The 20,508-nt window shown below is 40.3% G+C and overlaps 1 protein-coding gene across 5 annotated transcripts in view; it reads right to left on the bottom strand.

The window, feature by feature from the left end:
- The window catches only part of TRPM1 (transient receptor potential cation channel subfamily M member 1), a 125,230-nt gene that overhangs the window by 72,947 nt on the left and 31,775 nt on the right, over window positions 1-20,508 (bottom strand). For all 5 annotated transcript variants that reach the window (XM_072933728.1, XM_072933729.1, XM_072933726.1 and 2 more), the window contains exons 2-3: window positions 17,049-17,190; window positions 15,366-15,485 (exon numbers count right to left, since the gene is read on the bottom strand). The gene's annotated coding sequence lies outside the window, so the exon portion shown is untranslated. The remainder of the gene's footprint in view (window positions 1-15,365; window positions 15,486-17,048; window positions 17,191-20,508) is intronic.

The raw sequence follows: 20,508 nt of genomic DNA, 5'->3' as shown, positions 1-20,508 counted from the left end.
TTTGTGATAGAGGGTCTTCCTTAGATCCTGATTTATTACAGCATCCTCAGAGACATGAGAACAGTTTTACAGCAGGCAGAAGCCCACTGAACAATAGACTGAGCCAGCTGACAACTTCTTACATACACAGGGTTAGCTGCCAGCTGTTTAACCATTTTCCATGTGGTTGCATGATCACTGGTACTAACACTTGAGCAACTGTGGTTGGATGGGCTTCATTTGACACCAGAACACCATGGTGGGCTCTTCTCTTGGAGCTCTGTGGCTCTTTACCCCTTCTGAGTACATTAAAGGCTTGTATAGGCAGCACACACCAATTTAAAGCACAATCAGCTTCCATCTCAGTGAGTAGGTTCTACATTAGAAATGGAAATGAAGACCTCCCATATCAAATGGTATTAGGAGAGCATTTTTACAGGAAAATTTATCCAGCACTGTACTTTTGATATTCCTGTGTTTTCAAACAGTATCACAAGAAGCTCTGGCTACTGTTAGCAGGGACATTATCTCTGATTAATAAAACTTAGTTACTAGGTTTCCTTCCCTGGTTTGAAACAACCTGGGATGGAAAAAAATAGCAATACAAAAAAATGATAGCTGAGGACAACACAAAATGTTATCTGTCCCTGCCCATAACAGACAGTGTATTATACTTAGATTACACTGCCTAGAACTTGGTAGCTATTTCTGCAGCACTTTCCATCTTAACATTCAAGTGACTTGAACATTAAAACCCTGACCTTCAGCACCCTTGGTAAGAAAGGGAGCACACTCCTCTCTAATAAATAAGGGAGTGGCTAAGATCTGTGTGATGGACAAAGCATGAACATCCAGATGTGATGAACACCTTTTTTCCTTTTGGTTGGGTTCTGGTTTCCTCCCCCTCACCCACAGGCAGGGTGGATTTCCAGGAAAAAACCAGTCACAACTCCCAGCTTGTCTGGGCTGCACATTTCCTCATCAATTAATTGCTTATATACTGGTAGCAGAGGATATGCACCACATATGTTAAATAATACCTTCCTGAGAAAGGATAACAGACCCATACTTCACACATCAATGTAATTTTCTGCTTGTGCTCTCTTTCTCTTTTTCTTCCTATAAATATTATCCAGACTAGTAACAGAATTTTAGCATAATTTTACAGATAAGGAACAGTATAGTTGGTTATAGGCTCCAATATTTATAAGACACTCACTAATTTTGACTGCTTAAGCTCGGACAGTTCCTGACCTAATTCTGAAAAATACTGAAAAAGCAACAGCACCTATAATAGCAAATGGAAACTGCCACTTTTCTTCAACTCAGGTTCTTGTTGCCTCAAGTGACTTTTCAAAAACTGAAGCAAATAAAGATCCTTATCCAGCATAGAAGACTGCCTAAATCAATTTGGTATTTATGAGGATCTAGCCCATGGTTAATGGTATTTCTGAAAACTCTGGCCTCGATGGTATATTATATGCCATGTCCCCATGTACAATAATTTACTTTGCATGCAAATTTCCTCTTTCTGGAATTAGAGAGCTGGTGACAGCTCTCTGCTACTCTCAGAGAGGCAGAGCTGAAACCAGGACACTGGATTCCTTCCCTATGGGATCACATTCACCTTCCAACCCAGCTGAAAGAGCTGGTGGCACATTTAGAATCACCTGGGAACAATTTGATAAATCAGGCTCTTCTCTCATCCCAGGCCTCTGTAAGTGGATAGGTTTTCCAAGCTAAGAAAAGAAAATTGATTTGTTGACTTCTGGTTCTCCGAAATATGGGGGAGGAAAAACCTGAATTCTAAAAATAGGACTATGAATATAATAACAGGAAAAGATTGTATGGAGACTGAACTTCCTAACTGTTTTAGGTACCCTAAAACAGAATAAGCAAATTGTTACTCTGGCTACAAAGCTAAGCCTCTAAAAACATTCTATGATTTCACTTCTACTTTAAAGATAATGTCAACAAATAAATTACAATGGTGTTCAGTCTCAGCACACTCAGAAGTGACTTTCCTTTTAGACAGATAGAAAATCATAACCCTTTCCAGTCCCCACAGTCGTAGTAATAAAATAAATTAGACGACATAAAGGATTACACTGCACTTCATGTGATTATTTGACAAAACAGCTTTGCTGAATCTTTTCTATTTTCTGTACATCACCAGCCCTGAGAAATGACTTCTCAATGATCTCAGACTTGTCTATGTGACAAGGAACTTCTTTGTCCTAAAGTAAATCACCTCCTAGCCTAGATTGACAAATAATAAAAAGTACTGACATTCACCCCACATGACCATTATGATCAGTTTGTCTGAATAATCAGGTCAAGATTTTTTTCTTCATTTTCCCTATATTTTCATTATTTTCCAAGCACTCTGTTCCTATTCAAACAATTAGATGTCATAAATAAAATGCCTTTAAATATTTTCTGCTAAATATGGTTTGGAATGTTTTTTCCCTATATCTAAAACGGTCTGAAGCTATCTGTACATCCATACAGTTACTTTTGCTCTGTAATAGAGTCAGAATGCTAACTCTGTTATTGGAACCACAAACTGCAGCTAGAGGGGAGCACCGAGCGTTTGTTGGGCCAGGCAGACTGGAAAGATGCTGGGGGCCTCCTGGGTGTGAGCAGGGTATAAACCTAGACCCAGAATGCAAACCAGACTGATTTCAGAGGTAGAACCACTGTCACTGATGGTGGCCCACCACTGAAGATGGGATTCAGGCTGGGTGGCTTTAACGTATACTGCATAAACACAGGCAGAAATCAGCTTCTGCCTCACAATACTAAAAGCAAGTGGGGTTTTGACATAGATTTCAACGAGAACAGGATCTCAGAAGAATTACACAAGGTTTTGTTTTCATTTGATTTGAGTAAAATCACTGTTTCAGTATTCAATAAACCACTTGTGTCAATGCATTACCATGTCTCAAACAAATCTAGTTAAATAAATCCAGAACATTTCGATATCTATGAGCAACTAGAGGCTGCAAGAAAGAATGTTTGTTACTTAACTAATAACAGAGAACTTGAAAGGGTAGTGAAGAAAAAGAGAGAACCGAAAAACTGGAGCATAAGCAAAATGAGTAATTTAATGACAAGTAAGTATGGAAGCCTTGAACTGCCCCACTGGATACCAACCCACAAAACTCCACTGATCTGAGAACTGAAAGAATGAGGTTGTAGTTCTGGAAGTTGCTTATTTCCACTTCCCACCACAAGCCAGTATCTGCAACTAGTGACGAAAAACCTGCTCCCTGCTGGGGTAACCAAGGAATGCCTGAAGAGCAGATGTGCTGGAAGTTCTGCTAATATTCAGCATAATAAATGATGGAACAAGGCTTCCTACTATTCTTCATGATTCCTGAGGTAGAAAAAGCAATTGCTTCTTACTAGGAAATAACTGAATTGCTATCAATTCTGAAAACAGCTAAGGACAGACTTCCCTGAGATGCTTTGGTAACGTATCAATTCTCTAATTCATAGCACTGGGTTCGGCTGCGACGCTCCAAGCACAGAATGCCCAGTCCTGCATCGACTGTGTGGGATCCGGGGAAATGCTCCGCACGGGGTGGGATGCTGGGAAGTGCTCCCGCTCCCCAAAAGCCGGCACATCCCCCTGCCCGCCTTTCGGCTGCCACCAGCGCCACCTGGTGCTGCTCTGCAGTGCCTGTTTCCTTGGGAATGCCAGGAATTTCTCATGGCAGTACTGTCCATCCTCCCTCCAGAAATACAACCATGGCTAATATTTTATACACTGGCATGTGGGAAAGGTCGAATATGCTCATCTTTACGTACAATGAATTGTCCAGAAGAGGTTTAAAAACCTCTCCATATGAAAAAGAATCTAATCGGCCAGCGACCTTTCCTAAACTCTGATGAACTGGTATTGCACACCATGATGTTGGCTCTGATTGTAAAAAATGCTTTTCAAATGAAAAAAAGTAAATAAAATACACAAAATAAATTTGGATCACTTAGCAGTAATGGTAACTGAAACCTAGAGAAGACCTAGAAACGTGCATATGAATACATTTTGGTGCCAGAAGAACAAGACAGTTTGAAGGATGAGTTAGCTGCAAGATAACTGCAAAGATAAGATATAGAACAAGTTTCAATGTAAAGTAAAGGACTGAGAATCAGATACTCTCTTCTTGTCCCTGATTTTCTCATTTATCACGTGCAAGCCACCCCATATCCTGAAAAATCTTGGTTTCTTCACCTGAATAAAAGAAACAATCATATAAACCTATGCAAAGACACTGAATTCCTATTTGTATAATCAGTTTAAGTTCTTTGACAGATACAAGTATGATTATGGGTTGCAAAGTGCTTGAGAAAAAAATCCCTACATTTTTAAAGAATATTCTCAGCTGTACTGACAAGCCCACAGTTCTTTATGGTAATGGGTTCACAGTTTTGCAAGATGTTTTAAGTACTTTCCTAACGCTAATGAAACTTTTTACAGAAGACAAAAGGAAATCTCAGCTGAACTCCAAAGGATGCCAATTTAAAAGGGATGGCTACAAAACCCTAACATCTCATTTCAGAGTTCATCACCAGAAGAAAGAAAAGGGAGGAGAAATACACATGTAATACTATGATCCCGCTTCTCTGCATTATAACTCTACCACTTAGAGGTTTCTTTATTTCAGTTAAATTTACCCATGACAGATGATGCAGTCCAGAAACAACTCTAGCACACCTCAGCAAGCAGTGAATCAGCATGTTCTAGGCAGCCTTGTCTGACAGAGCTTAGCACCTGTCAGTGAATTGCTGGTCCCTGTCTATTGTCCTTGCATAACTCACCGAGTCCTGTGACATTCCAGTGACTTTTGCCATTATGCTGGATGTTTTCTGACTATAGTGTTTTACCTTCTGTTTACTCATATTTGTTAAGAAAGGTGCATTAAAACAGTAAAACCTAATTAACTGGAGATGTGATAACACAAATTAGGAGAAAAATCCATTGCTCCCATTTGCCTGTGAGGCATCAGATAAAAAAAGCAACTGTACTTTTTGTTGCCAATCTCTATAGACGAAAGGGGCAACCCCTTGAAGTTTTCACTGATTTCCTTGGGATTGCCAACAGGAGCCGCTGTAGTGCTTATGCCAGAGGAAGACATCACCACACACTCTCACTCACAGGCTGTCAGAGCACCTCATCCCTCTTATCTGTTGATCATGACTTCAGCTGCAGTTCATGCTCAGTGGTGAGATGTGCCAAGTTAATTACTGGAAACAAACAGCTTCTGGGTAGCTACAGATCAATCTTCTACCAGCAACACCCAGACCTGAGAGCCACCAGCCTGTCATGCTGAGAGGCACAGGGAAGTTACCTGTGACAGACCCATTAGCCAGATGTTGGTCCATGGGCAATTTTAGAATTCCCACCTTTACCAGTTCTTTCAGTGGCAGGCTCTCCATTTCTGCTAGGAACATTTATCACAGCAATACCTTCCAGATGACCAACTCCTGCCACACAGATCTTCAGAAATCTGACAAATGATGGTGGATTTCCTTTGCTGCAACTTAAATTTTGAAAAGTAACTCTGCTGAAGGGATACACCATGAGACAAGGACCTCCCTTTTTTCTCCTTCACAATCTCCTCACCTTTTCAAAGCTGGGATCATATAAGTCATCTATCTCTCTCCTGACTACAAAGTCTCAGAGCTACCAATAAAGACAAAAACTGCTCCAAACCACAAATGCTGGAATCAAATGAGCAAAGCAAGATAATCAAACACTGCTATCCCAGCTGACCTTGCAGTAATAGGATCACACCAAGATTAGTCTATGTCATAGATTAAGCCCACTGAAGTAAACTAATCCTTTTGCAGTCAGCTAAGACTATATGTTTACCCACTAAGCTGGGAAAAACTCAGGAGCGTAAAATGTTTATTAGCTGGAACACACAATCTAGACTGCAGCTACATGCATGTTTAGCACAACTATTGCTGCAACACTGACTTTAAGGTGCTTTCAGAAAGGAAAAAATCCTTAAAAAGGTTTTTAAACGATATTGTTTGACTTGTGAAACTCTTAGACTGTACCACTTCACATTTTGACAGTCAATTTTTTGTCTGAGCAAAACAGCACAGAGAGCTTCCAGAAGAGACACCCTGCACATCACCAAAAAGATGCCTTGCAGGCAGCAGGACGGCCTTCCTTTGGCTGGCAGAGCAATACTCCATTCTGACTGCCAACAACAGGAAGCTCAGTGCTGTGACAGCTCTGAGGAGGAGCACCATAACCACTGTGCTTCCCTGCCCACCAGCACAGCAGCTGGTGACTGCTGACCTGCACTGCCCCATCAGCCCTGAGCACTGCGATCACAGCTCACCGCCACAGGCCTTTGGGGTTGGGGTTTGTTTCCTGCCCAGCACCACTGAACCACGATTTGTCCAACCAGTCAGAGTAATGGCATTTGTCCAGCTGTGCCCAGGGACTGAGGTGGAGCTGGAGACATTTTCTCCCTCACAGGAAGCCCCTTTCTGGTGCATACATCACACTTCTCTAGAAAATGTGCTTATAAATCTGCACATCTTTAGAAACTACCCATGCTGCCATCTAAGTCCAGGTTGCTCACACTGTTTTTTGCAGACTTCACTCCTTCACCTCTCTAAAATAAAATGTATTCCAGGGTCTTTAGTTTGAATTTTCATCAAAATAGCAACATATGACTCAAAGAGGGGAACTGGGGGAATTACACAGAAATAAACCATGTTTTGGCTGTTTCCTCACATTCCTTTATTTCTCTACTCATGGAAACAATCACAGCTCAGTGTCCCCTGGTAACACGGATGACAGTTGTACCTGGGAAAGCTGGGTAACCCAGATGCTGAGCTGACAGATGCTGTTTCACTGAAGGCACAGCCTAAGTGCCACCAAAACCAGGCTGTACAAACCCCTGGACAGTCACCACCAGAGAAGCACTGGAACAGCTATGTCCCTGCCTGCATGGCAGAGTTCCACATGTCACCATCATACTCTGCTACTGCTGCTGAATTCACCAAGCTGTCTCAACACATCAAAGTGCAAAATTACAAATTAACACATCCACTTAGTTGCAAACACATACACATATATCCAGTCAATATATACCTGATTATTAGTGCACCCAAAGTAGCTTTCCTCACATGTCCTCAAAAGATTTCTTGTTCATGTGCCCCAGAACAACACAATTACAATGAAATGAAGGCTTCATGAAATATTTTATAAGTAGGTACTGTCTTGAGGCAAAATTTGTAAACAATGAAATCCAAGACTAGTTTAACAGAAGATGAAGAAAAATTCTTGACTATGAAAACAAATTCTAATTCATCAATAAGTATTCTTTTGTACTGTGCAATAGAACACTTCAGATTTTTTTCCCCATAGCAATTACTACAGCTTTTGGGGCCCAATCCTTAGAGGTGTTAAATTTGCCACATAAAATTTAACATAGTTCAGAAACAAAAGCGGTGCATATTTTAGGACTTAGGGAGAGTTAAGCATAGATTGGCTTTATGCCAGCCCTCAGCAGTAGGCTGAATTCCACCTTTAATGAAGTTGATGTGAGCTAGGCTTTTACAGGATCTGTAAGTTTGGGCCTACTGTTAAATTAGAAAACTGTTGTTACATTGTTTCATTGCAGCCAACTAATTCTCAGCATACACACATTTGAATCAGAATTTTGACATTTGTTTTTGGAGGCAATAAACAGATTAAACAGAACTCAATTAACACTAAAGACCTATTTTATCAGACCACATCTAGCTGTGACTGTGAATGGAAAAAAATTACAAACTGAACAAGGAAGAAACAGGGTGATAAGGCAACTTGGTATTTTTCAGATGAAATCTTGGCCTCAGCTTGAGGCAAAAGGTTTTAAATTAGCTGTGATGTCAAGTAGTTAAAAGCAAGTCTGACAAATGGCTTCAATGGAGACAAGACTTAAAGAAAGCATTTGCAGCTTTGAACACATACATATGTAATCAGTCCTGATGACTATATTCCCCCATTGACTCAATTTACAGACACTTTCCTTCATAATGCATTATTCTTGCTTAGCTTAACCCACATTTTATCCAATTTGTCCTTGCAAGATGGATTCTTGGAAGAACTATGTTTTCCCACAACTTACTTTTGAACTTTTAATTTCCAAACTTGTGTGGTCTGATGAAAGGGCAAAGGCAGATTTTGGTATCATTCAGCTTGGTATTACTAGCAGAAAACTGTACATCAAGCAAGATTTCTGCAGCAAAATTAATAAGAAATTTCAAGTAGAAAGGTACTTAGGTACTTTGAAGAAATTCCCACTGACACCCCTAAAACGGGCAGCTAAGTCTGCAAAGAGAATGTCTGAGCTGTAGTTTATATTAATGACACACATGGTTGCATGAATAGCCAGCAAAAGAGTGAGTCCTCACAAACAAAAGCAGACCATAAGACTGAGGTTTTATTGCTGCCATTGAGTTCTCCTTGGGGTTGCTACATCCATATTCATCAGTACTTCCCGGCTCCTGTGCACTGAGTCCCTGCAAAACTCCCAGGCTCTCATCCCAGGAACAGTCAGGGCTGGGCAATTTCTCACATCAGCCATTCAAGGCCCAACTGATGACCAAGTCCATGCCAAGCTCCATTTCAGCAGCCACATAATCAATACAGATACAAAGAAAGCTACTCTACTGATCTAATTTGATTTTCTGTTATGTGTTAATCTCAAAGTAACTGTGACCATAAGAGATTGCAGTGTGGATGGTAAGGTATGATGAACTGCAAATGTTCAGAGCTCTATCCCTTTGCTTCAGATCAGAGTGCTGAACAGAAAATCATGACAGTGAAACATAAATAACACCAGTTAAACAAATTTGGTTAATTTGGAATCTTTGTCTTTGCATCAAGCATTTTTCACTCATCTATTTCTTCTACAGTTATGTGTATCAGCATGTTTTGTCCTATGAGTATAATGAGTACTAAAACCCTTGAACTTCAATAAAGCATTTAACAAGTACATAACAAAACATATATGTACCTCTGTACTTTCTCCTCAATCATCCATCAGACAGCTAAAAACTTACTTACTTTCATTATTCATTTTGAAAAAAAAAAAATCCTCTCTTCTATTAAAGACAAGATAATGCCTTGATATATAAAAATATTACTGTATTAATAAAAGCATTCAGATTTAAACTCCTTAGCATGAAGGAGTATCAGAAGACACACCAGAAGAGATAACTACCTCTTGGGAGAAAAACACAGGCAGCTCTCATCTCCCTGAAGGCAGAACGAGCCTTATTTAGCTTTCTGCTTTGCAAAAGATCTTTGACCCAAGCAAATGGCCATTAGAACAGTGGTAGAAAAGACAACCACATTTATTTTCTCACCTGTACCCAATCTGCACTCATTTATCTCACTTATTTCCTTAACACAGAAAAATGAGAAGCACCTACCTTGTCAGACTTGAAGAAAGCACCACATCCTTGGGGTCTGTGTTAGTTACACACAGCAAGGTAATGTTCCCCCTAAAGTCAAAGTATTCCCCATAGCCTTTAGCATGTAGAGGTTCTTTTAGCTCTGGTAGAGGATGTGCAAACGTCCACTCAGGGTATTACAGAAGGCTAATTCCTAATTCTCTCGAGTAAGCCTGCTTGCTGCTATGGACTACTACAGGCTTTATTCCTATTAGAGACTTACCGGTTGCCAAAGGTGACAGTGCTGTGTCACAGATAATCATGAAAGTGATATGGTAAAGGGTTTCTGAAAGTTTAACTTTGAGTAAAAAGATCCAAATTTTAAGTCTGTAGCTGTTTAAGCCTGAGAACCAAGCAGGTATTTATGTTTCACCTTTCCAGTATTAGCTGATAGGCAGTAAGGTGACGTACCCCTTCCACTCACAAGCCAAACTACCACTCAAAGAATCAATGACAGCAGATGGGAGCAGGCTGATACCATTCCCCAGATGACAGCAATTAGGAGAAGGTCAAGCCATATCAGAAAAAGTAGTGCTTGTATTCAGTGTTCAATTTTGGGTCTAGGCCATCTAATCTTTTCTAACCACATAACTTAAGAGCCAAGGCTGGTTACCAAACACGGGAACTGCACCAAAACTTCTGTTTCTATAAGGGAAATTCTGTACTTTACGTAAATTTGGACAAAAACCTAAATTAAGTATGTTTGGTTGCCTTCTGACTGAGGCTGACTTCTCCCAAGGTGGAGTAAACAAAATATTTTGTGACATTTAGCTTAGGTAACACAAAGCAATCTTTGCAGGACAGAGTACCAGGTAAGAAGCTGTCTTGCAAATAAACTTTCCAGTTTGTTTTTATTTGTAAGAGAAAAGATTAATTAATGGGCAGGTGAGTTTCCAAACAGGTGACAAGAGAGCTGTAGAAGTTCTCAAAGTCTATCAGTAGCCACTGAGCTCTTATCTAAAATGCACAGAATAATACCCTTGTATGACTGGAATTACTCTGTGGCCTGCTACTTCTGAAACAATGCTTTAGTTCCCATAACTAGCAAACCATTTGAAATTAATCCACTTAGTAATTATCTTATTTAGCTTTCACTAAACTACCTTCAGAGTCCTGTTTTCTGCACAGCAGCACATGCCATAAAAGTCAGCATTATACAGATTTGTACACTGTTCTAAATATAACTGACTTCAGTAGTTTTGTGTGTCCTAAAAACAACCAGAAAGTCATAATGAATGCAACCAAAACCAAACCTCTAATTATTCCTTACACTTTATGCACCCTGGATGGTTCCCACCTGGATTCTCACACTTTGATGACACACACCGAGTCCTTCTGGTGGAGGCAGTTTCCTGTTTTTCCCGCACTCTGCCTGTGCGCAGCCAAGCTTCCCGCAGCATTCCCAGCAGGAGGCTCCGGCAGATGGCGCGAGCAAACCGCCTGCGAGCAAGGAAAGGCCGCTCGGCCGAGCTGGCTCTGCACACTCGTCAGGTTTTCAGGTTTTTTTCTCACCGTCACAGCTTGCCAGTAGTATGAATTCCCTACCTATTTACCAGTCCCAGATGTTACTGAACTGCAAAAACATGGATCTATCCTCATCCCAAAGGAAGGTGAAGTGATGTACTTCATTGAAGCCAGTCTGGCAGCAACTCCCAAAGACAAACAGGTCAGAATACATCTAGTTTGCACCTCAGAACAAGACTCAAGGACACAAGGATTACAGAAGATAGAAGAGGATCAATAACCCGAATTTCCAGAGGATCCTGAACTTTTTATTGCAGAATGAAACAAAGCTTTCAACAGCAAAGAAGTAGCACCTTCTCTGAAATGTTCAGTTCCTTGGCTGCATCCTCAGGTACAGCGATCCTTTTCTTAGGATGCTGGATTAACAGTGCAGTATGTGCCTAATGCAATTGTAATTTCTAATCTTTTTTTCCTCAGAGTCTTTAATAAAGATCACAAACTGAAAAAAATTCTTGCTTGAACACTGACTTCTAAAGTGAGTCTGAAAATGGCAGCTAACATAGTGTGTCCCTCTACCTAACTGAAGTTGAGACTGTGTAACAGGTTCAGCCAGATAGTATGACTCCAAAAGATGTATTTTCATCTCCCTATAGCCCTGCTCTTCATACTGCTTAATTTTACTTTCCTTTTAGACTTGTTGGGCCATGCATCCAGACAGTGACTGCCCAAGAGCAATTGTCAAGGCTGGAAGGTCACAAGCAAGACGTGGCCAACAGACCATACATTACTTGCCTCAAAAACTCTTATGGCTGAAGGCACATTCTAACATGTCCATTTATTTTTCACAGAAGCAGACTATGAAAGACTCTTGGGAATAGTTTTCCAAATTAATTTTCAAGTAATGTAATGTTTTGATAATTTTAATACAATCAAAATTCTACCAGCTGGTGGGGTGGTAAATGCTGTACTCACTGAAATGAGAGTAATGTAATTATGATCAGTTGAGACAGTTTGTGGATACTGATCTATCTGAACTACATGCAGTTAGGCTGTCAGCAGTGCAAAAGCAATGGATGTAGCAAAACCTAGACAATAATAAATTAATAAAGCAGATAAAAATTATTAAAAAGAAGCTACTGTTACAACAAAACTACATTTTACAGGACCAAAACAAGAGCTCTGGCTAAGAATCTACTGCCCCTCTAAGGGGCTCTGACATGAAGAAAACTGCTGAACCCAGAGTAATACAATTAGCAGCATCTTGTTAGAAAATTAGACTTACAGCTGGTAATAAGAGAGCCTTAAAACTATTATTATTACATTAACTTCTGGAAAATAAGGAGATTTATAGCTACCATAAAAGACAATTGCTTCACTGCTATTAAACCCAGGCATTAATGTTAAACTACAACTAACCTGAAAAATACAAGATTTTAACTGAGGCTTTGCATTAAATGAGTTCAACTAAAACAAACAAACAAACAAACAAAAACCACACAAAAAAAGCCAAAAGAGAAGGAAATGAGCATTCATTTTTGGCTTTGGTTAGTGTTCACAGACTCAGAGAATGCCCAGCCACTTCTTAGGATGCTGGGCAAAAGATAGATTAATTAATAAATTAATAATTGATTAATATACTTAGGCCCTCAAACTGCTAGAGCATTTGCCAATGCCCAGCAAAGCTTTCAGAAGAGTCTAGCTCCCACTCTGGCCCATCAACCTCCCCCCAGCTATTCTTCCTCCTTACCAGAAGGGAAGCAAGTGCTTCACTGCATCAGGCGATTCCTAAGCCAGGGCCATCTCTGTGAGCAAACCCTACTGACAAAACCACATGATCTTACTTCCCAAACTCAGGGCTACCTTCTAGGCAGCCAGCCCACATACCAGCTCTGTGCTTTTGTTCTTAAGCTTCATTAGGGAAGAAGAATTTTTGGTCTCTTGTCTTCCTTATCTGCTGCAAAGGCTCAGGGTGTTCCAAGCAGAAGGGAGCCAGAGCACACTGTGTTCGTAACACCTCCAGTGGGGCTCATGTCACAGCAGAGTCTGGCAGATACACTGGCACAGAGCCACCATCTTCTCTAAAAGGGTCCAAGGAACAATCAGACAAAGGCAAATAAATGCTATTCTCCTGTAAAGGGTCTTCCTAAGGGAGAGTGGAAACTGCCTATCCTTTTATGCTGCCAACATGGTACAGAGGGAGAATGTATAAAAGGGAAGTTGATCTCACAGTCACTTTCTGCGATGCCTTTGTTGGAAATGGGGTGGGGCAAGGATTTTGAGATATCCTGAGGGGTTTGGGGGGGGGGCTTAGGCAATAATTGATGCCTTTTTCATAAGCATGGAGTCAATTTCTTAACATTGAACTTGAATAAGGTGGGCCTCTCCTGTGGCAAGGCAGCTTGGCCATCTCAAATGGCTGACACAGGAAACAGGGACACAGGCAATGGATTGTTTGCCCCTTTTCTTCCCTATAGCCTCCATGTGTAGCACTGCTGCAGGAACCATGTATAGGATGTATGGTGTTATACTTGTCCTTATCTCCTCTAGTAGCTCATGATTGAGCTCAAACGTAGTAGTGCAAACCAAAGAGGAAAAAATACTTTAATTAGCTTTCAAATCTCTCCAGTGTCTCTCTGAACAACTCCAGAGGTCTCAATCTATGTTAGGAACTAAGTGAAGTCATGAGCAAAGAGTCTCACCCATTTACCCAAGGAAAGGCACATGAGAAGAATGAAGTCAAGTAATGTGCAATACATTGGTGGCTTCTGAGCATCCCAGTGACAGTTCAGGTGCCAGAGGTCTGCCAGGAACACAATGTTGTTATCTATGTCACACATGAGGTATTTTCTATGTACTGTAAATCTCTCTAGCACCTGAAACTGTCTGGAAGTCTAGAAGCAGAAAGAGACAACAAGTCATCTTCCCCCTTGCTGGATTGTGGATCTTGAGCTCTGCTTCTTACAGCTATGTCACACTATGGGCCAAAACTGACACTCTAAAAACCATGACTATCAATTAAAAGACAAAGAGAAGAGAGAAGTGAATCCCACTGACAGTGGTTTTTTTTTTTTTCTAACATGACACATTTTTTTAACAGTGCTAAACAGAAGTTTCTGCAATAAAGTTGTTTTATTGTGACTAGTACTAGAATTAGAAGAGGAAGAAAAGCATCCTCATTTGAAGTGGTTAGACTCATTGTTTTATGAATTCAACTATACAACTAACTAACTATTTTAGTCATTAGCTGTGGCTGAAATGGGATAATTATGAATGCTGGCAGGCCCACTTATATAGAGAAAACAGACTTCTGCACCTTTTTGTATATAGTTTGTAATCCAGAAATGAACAGACGACTGTGTGCAAAGTCTGGTTCTCCTGATCTCACACTGATGTCTGTTCCAAAACCAACATTTCCTTCATTCAAATTCCTTGAACACAGGCCTACTTTCCATATTTGTATTCAGAACCAAAAAAATTGGAACCAATATAAGAATACTGAACAGCAGGTGTTGTGCAACTCAAGATCTTTGTTCCTACTGGGATAGGTGGGGTTTTGTACTTTAATTGTGCTGTTAAGAAGTTTACATGAGTCATTGCCTCACCTCCTTCCTGCCTTATACTACACCAACAGGCATATGGGGGTTGGACCATGTGTGTAGTTAGAAGAAACTTGAAGAGTCCCTGCAGAGATTCAAGTGTAGCTGGACACATTGCTAATCTTGATTTTTGAATGGCAATATAAAGGGAGAAAAACAGCTAACACTAACAAAACCCAGAAAAGCCAAATGAGGAACTCTAGCTACTCTGAGTGCTGGCACTCCCACAGTTATTTGATAGCCACGGCAGAATAAATAATCAGCCAATTTTTTTTACATTAATCTCCTGAGAGGGGGAAACAGGAAGGGAATGTAAGTTGTCTTCGTGGAATGTTGTCAGATGAGAATTAAAATTCCAGTCTTTACTGAGGCCTCTGCTGGAATGTGCAAAACACTGGGTACATCCCCCCATGCACATACACAGTTTGTGTTTTATTTTTCCATGGCATGCTGCTTTAAAGGCTCACAGCTGCATTCTTACTTGATTTCTCAGTAATCTGTGTACATAAACACAGTGACACCCAAAGCTGCCCTCCTCACCCTGGTACCTTGGATGAAATAGCAGCTGTTTCACCCAGCAGTGAGATGCATCTGAAGACCACGCGGGGACTAGGAGGAAGTTGATGTATAGAGTCATCTTGAGCTTTAAGTCTGCTGCCTCCACCAAATGCTTCTCACACACACTACCAGCAATGGCTTAGCAAATCTTCAGTGGTCAGCAGTGGGACAGCGTGAGGCCTGACAGCTCTAATTTCACTTTCAGATAGTTAGAACTTGGCTTATGCACTAAACCACCACTGCTAATTCTAACCATCTATCACACTGTTGATTGCAGCTGCTACCCAAAGCACTTACCTTTCACAAACAACGGGATACTCTTGGCAGGGAGAGAAAAGGAGGAGGAGAGGAGAGATGCAATTTTTTGTGCCATGGCAATTTCACAAAAAATGTCTGAACATCACAGAGAAGGCAGGCCTGTAGAGGGGACAAACACATCCCTTCAGAAGAGGGGAGTTCATAACAGAATTATATAAATAATTTTCCTAATACCAAATAAACAATTATACAGGCCAGTCATTGTAGGCAACTATTCAGTAAATCATAAAACCACACTGTAATAATGAAGTCAGATGCAAATTACTTAAATCTTTTTACAATCCTTGCCCAGTCAAGTCAGAGGCAAATTTCTAAGACAATTATAAATATACACTTGGAGCCAGATTTTTCTCAATAGATGCCTCATGATGCAGACAATACTTTAAAAAAATATCACTTAATACCTTAATACCATTTGCTTTGCTGTAGATGTTTGAGATGTGCAACTCTGAAAATCCCACTAAATATTTTCTGAACTTCTAGGAGCTTAAATAGCTTTGAAGAAATGCATTCCTGCATGAAATTCGCCCTGTGCTGGGGCCAGAAGAGGATTTTGCCATCTTTCTGGAGAGCTAAGGCATACATGAGGCCTTGTGATGTACTGAGCAATGAATCTCATCCTGATTACTCTCTTTCAAGTTTCATGTGCCATGCTCTCAATTAGAGCTAAAACTCAGATCACAGAGTATAACTTCTGTATGTGAGAGGAAAATAATAGCTCACAGTACAGGCTGTACATAACAAACAGCAACTCCTCCTCATGGCACTGTCAAATATTATGTTCCAGAAAGCCCCACAGTGCCAGAAGAGATTCCCTTGCATGGGAAGTTTTCAGAGACCTCAAGCAAGGTCCAGTTAGCAAGGGCTGGTGACACAGAGTCCTACCCATGTACCTTATCACTTGTTGGAATGAGTCTTTAGTCACTACCTGCAGTTTCTGTTGGACTCACTGATGGTGATTGGGCCAACAGTTGAGTTTAAATTTTAACTCATAAGTAATAAACACTACTTTTCTAAGAGTAGTTCAAGTACAGTCCAAATTCCACACAAAAATCTCTATTTTCCAATGGCAGAAGAGCTTCTTGGGTTGGACAGCACTGAGCACGTTCAAGACAGCACTGTGCTCCACAGGACTGCCAAAAAATAACATCAATCAAGAAACTCCATGAGTATAGACACTGACAAAGTCAGTTTTCTGTGGATATCTCTGCTGCATAGCTCATGATGCAGTCTCCCTGACACAAAGTTATTTGGTCTCTTCCAGCCTATGATGCTATTCAGCCTAGTTTCACACACTGTTTTGCTGCTAAAGGCAGACAAAGTTTGCCAGGGAAGTCCACATTACTCAGACAAACAGCAAGGCAGCATAAGGTCTCTCCTGGGTTTAGGAATCTAGGCTAAAAAAAATCTATCCTCTGCACAACTATGGTTAAATTACTGTTAGAAAAGATCAGGAAGAGAAAGTTCTTACCATTCTGAGTATGTTTACTCTCACTTTCTGAATACAGAAATCAGAGTGCATTCTTTTCTGGAGGCCAAACTCCAGTCAGCCTAGGAAAATATAGGATTCCTCAGACCTAATAGTGCCTTAGTTAGCAGAACAGTGCCTGAGTCACAGGCCTACCTATGTATTTGGAAAGTTAAATATTTAACAGTTCTGACCTCATTTACTGGGACAGCCCATGTTTCTTCAACCCATCAGGGACAAAATCAACTTGCTTCATGGGAAGACACAGTGAAATGATGAGCTCGCTCTCTTCACAGAATTCTCCCAGATTCCCTTTGGCTGTGTTTCCATCCAGACCTTAAAAAAAAAAAAAAAAAAAAAAAGCATAAGCTTTAAATGTTAAAAAGAGCATAGAGTCAGTTGTCCAAGACATGCCCACTAACAAAGCAGTGCCACTACTAAGTCACTTTAGAACTGAGTAAATTCATATTATGTTTCTATCATCTTTTGCTTGTTAAATGAGGCAATGGTATATACCATTCTATACTGCAATGTATTTTTTTAAGATTGTGTGTTATCTATATAATTTTGAACATGCAACTGGCCACAGTGAAATAAACATTACTGTATCTTCAAGAGAAGGAAAATGAGCATATTTGACAGATAATTTGAAGTGCATGTGGGCAGGTATTTTACAGTCGACATACTTCCATCAGGTATCTTGTTTTGTTTTTTTTTCCTAAGGGTCTCAAAAAAATTACTTACATTTTTCTTGAACAAGTATGATATTTTAAGAGCTCTTTGTTCACAAAACTGTCCAAATCTTATTGCAATCTCCGATATACTAAAAAACAATTTTACAGTATTAAGTCAACCTTTCTTACCTGGTACAACCAGCTTAAAAAAAAATTCTTTCTCATTTCTCTCTTGCCTATATAAAAAGATTAAATACTGAGAGACACTGCTAAATGTATCCCTTCCTTCTGTGGTTCTAAACATGTCTAAAAAGGAGTCTGACACAGATCTTTACTTATCTCCTGAATGGGGATTAAAAGGACATATGGCCCATTTTACCATCAACTGTGAACTTCTGACCTCTTACTCCTTTTTCCTAACTATAATCTTCTCTTCCTTTTGTTTTTTCCCATAGATATTTTCAGCTATGACTCTGAAAAACTTCTTCAGTCCCTAAAGATTCAGATTGTAAATTAAAAATGCAACACTTCATCAAGGGCAATTATTTGCAGTGAAATATGCATCAAAGTGTGAGCAACACAAATGAACTTACCGAATGACTCCCATCAAATTTGGTGGGACTGCTTGACTAAGGACATACCATCATGACACAAAAACATTTGAGCAATGATGTCACTAGATCATCTGTTATACAAGGAGCAGAACTAAGTGACATCTAAAGTATTTTTCATAGTACACAAAATAATAATCAGCCAAATAGTCCAAAAGCAAAGATTACAAAATTAGTTCAAGAGCAAAAAGTGAGAGTGTAAGCTGCTGAAAGTGAGTTCTGAAAGGACCAGAAGATTGCTGTCCTTTGAAGAATTAGGATTTGGTTTACTGTGTTTCCTTTGTTAGTTCACTGATAATTCTCTTTGGTGTTTTGGTGTGATGGCAGGATGACATCAAGCCTGTACCTGACCAGTCTCTATGCGAAGAGAGAGCTGCACCATAAAGCCACAGCAGCCCAAGTCTACCAAAGGCCAAACCTCCGCTCTACCTGCCAAAATGTTACCACTGAGCAAAAAGCACTGCCCATCTCCCCTGCAGTGTGCTACCAACTGGCACCTGGGAGAAGCCCAAAAGAGGAGCATGCTGAAAACAGTAAGCAAAAGCCAGTGGAAAAAAGAAGATTCCTCATGTTTTTAAGCCCCCAGGAGAATGATTTTCAGCAAGGCTAACATGAAAGAAAGTTACTGTTACTCTGCTGAAGCCAAAGGCAGAACGGGTATCCAGCAGATCAATCAGGCCTGCAGCACAGGTATTCTTATTGACACATGGAACTGCAGTAAGCAGTTAAGTTCTTTTTACATTCACAAATACTATTTTGTATTTCAGCTTTACAACAGACAAACTATAAACTCCAGACCAAAATTCCCCATGCTATAAAGTTTATCAGGAAAATCCCCTCTGGCAACATAGTGAGATGACCAGTCTCAGTGCAGTGACTGCTACTACTCAGCAAAATAAAGGTCTGTGGATACGTAGCCCTCAGTTTATTTGGTTCAGCTGTGCTCAATTTGGCAATTACTCAAAGAAAAGATGACACCCCAGCACACACAGGGTACAAACAAGGCTACCCTTGAATGACTTACTAATTTTGTTTGTCCATTTCAGAACACACAGGGCACTCAACCCTCTCACTATTTTCATACAAGATTGAGCTTTTTATCGTGTCTCAGCTGTTTTTGTGTGTGGTTCTATGATGCACACAGACCTGTTTTTATGGAGACAGCATTTGCCTATGGTTATTTAACATGTTGTGACAGAAGCCCACGCTCTAATCCAGTGGGAATTTACTAGTGAACGCTTTTGAAGAATAACATGGTGCCACAGTCTCAAGAGGTTCATAAAGTATTTGTGGAGCAAATCAATTCTCTGAAGAGCAAAGGGCAAAAGCATTACAAATGCACACTTGAGACTCCTGTTCTAATGCTGTGGTTTAAAGTGCTGAGGGCGTTCCTGCACTTAAGAGATTACTTTTGCTCTCTTCACCTTAGATACCTCCAAGGTAAACTCTCTCTCTGCCCCTGGTTGATTTGTTTTATATTAGAGTTGGTAGCAAAGGGTATGGGAAGGAATACAACATTTGTCCTGAAAAGCGAGTACACCCCCTAATACCCAGGGAAAGCTGTAAAAACGAGTGTCTCAGATTCTCCTAACCCACTCCAACTCAGTGACTCATGCTCATTTGCTCTCACACGGCTTTGCTGGCAGAGGCATTAAAGCAATTGGCCTTATTTTCAATGCCTGTCACACTCGGGCAGTTGCTGATCAGAGAGATACCACTCCTGCCAAAGGGCTGGGTGGCTGAGTGCATCCAGTTGTGCTCCAGGGGAAAGGAGGAGGGAAGCTGTTCCATAAAGTGGTAACAACCTGCTGCTTTTCAGATTAAGACTTGTAGAAAAGGTGCAAAATTGAAAGCAGCAGATGTGGACCCCTGCTCCCCCATCTCTATTATTGAAAGAGATGGAGTTTCTGACTAGATTTATCCTTTGTTAAAAACAGTGGCAATACAAAAGTACCATGAGGGAAGGGAAACTGTTCCCATACTCCAGCAGACTTGGAGTGAAATAATGCCATTTTAAAATTACTAACAGGAGTCTTTATCATTGCATAGAAATAATAAGCAAACAGAAATTAAGGTTCCAATGTGCATGCTAACTATTGAAATAATTTTTGTAATACGCAGCAATATACTGCAGTATTTTTGAAGTTAAAAAAAAAAAAAAAGGAGATGCACATTCCCTTCCTCACCAGTGCTTTTCTTCTGGCTGGGTTCACACAGGATACTGAAGCAGATGGCTCTAATCCAGTATGGCAATTCCTATGTCTTATTCAGCACAGCCTCTTTTTCTCTTTGATTATGGGGGATATACAAATACATTACACAGTTACACAGCCTCTACAGTGAGACAAAGGCTCCTCACTGGTTTTACA

Source organism: Taeniopygia guttata, chromosome 10 (assembly GCF_048771995.1).
Source record: "Taeniopygia guttata chromosome 10, bTaeGut7.mat, whole genome shotgun sequence".
Classification (NCBI taxonomy): domain Eukaryota; kingdom Metazoa; phylum Chordata; class Aves; order Passeriformes; family Estrildidae; genus Taeniopygia; species Taeniopygia guttata.
The sequence above is the reverse complement of the archived record's forward strand: the minus strand, read 5'-3'. Positions and strand labels throughout refer to the sequence as shown.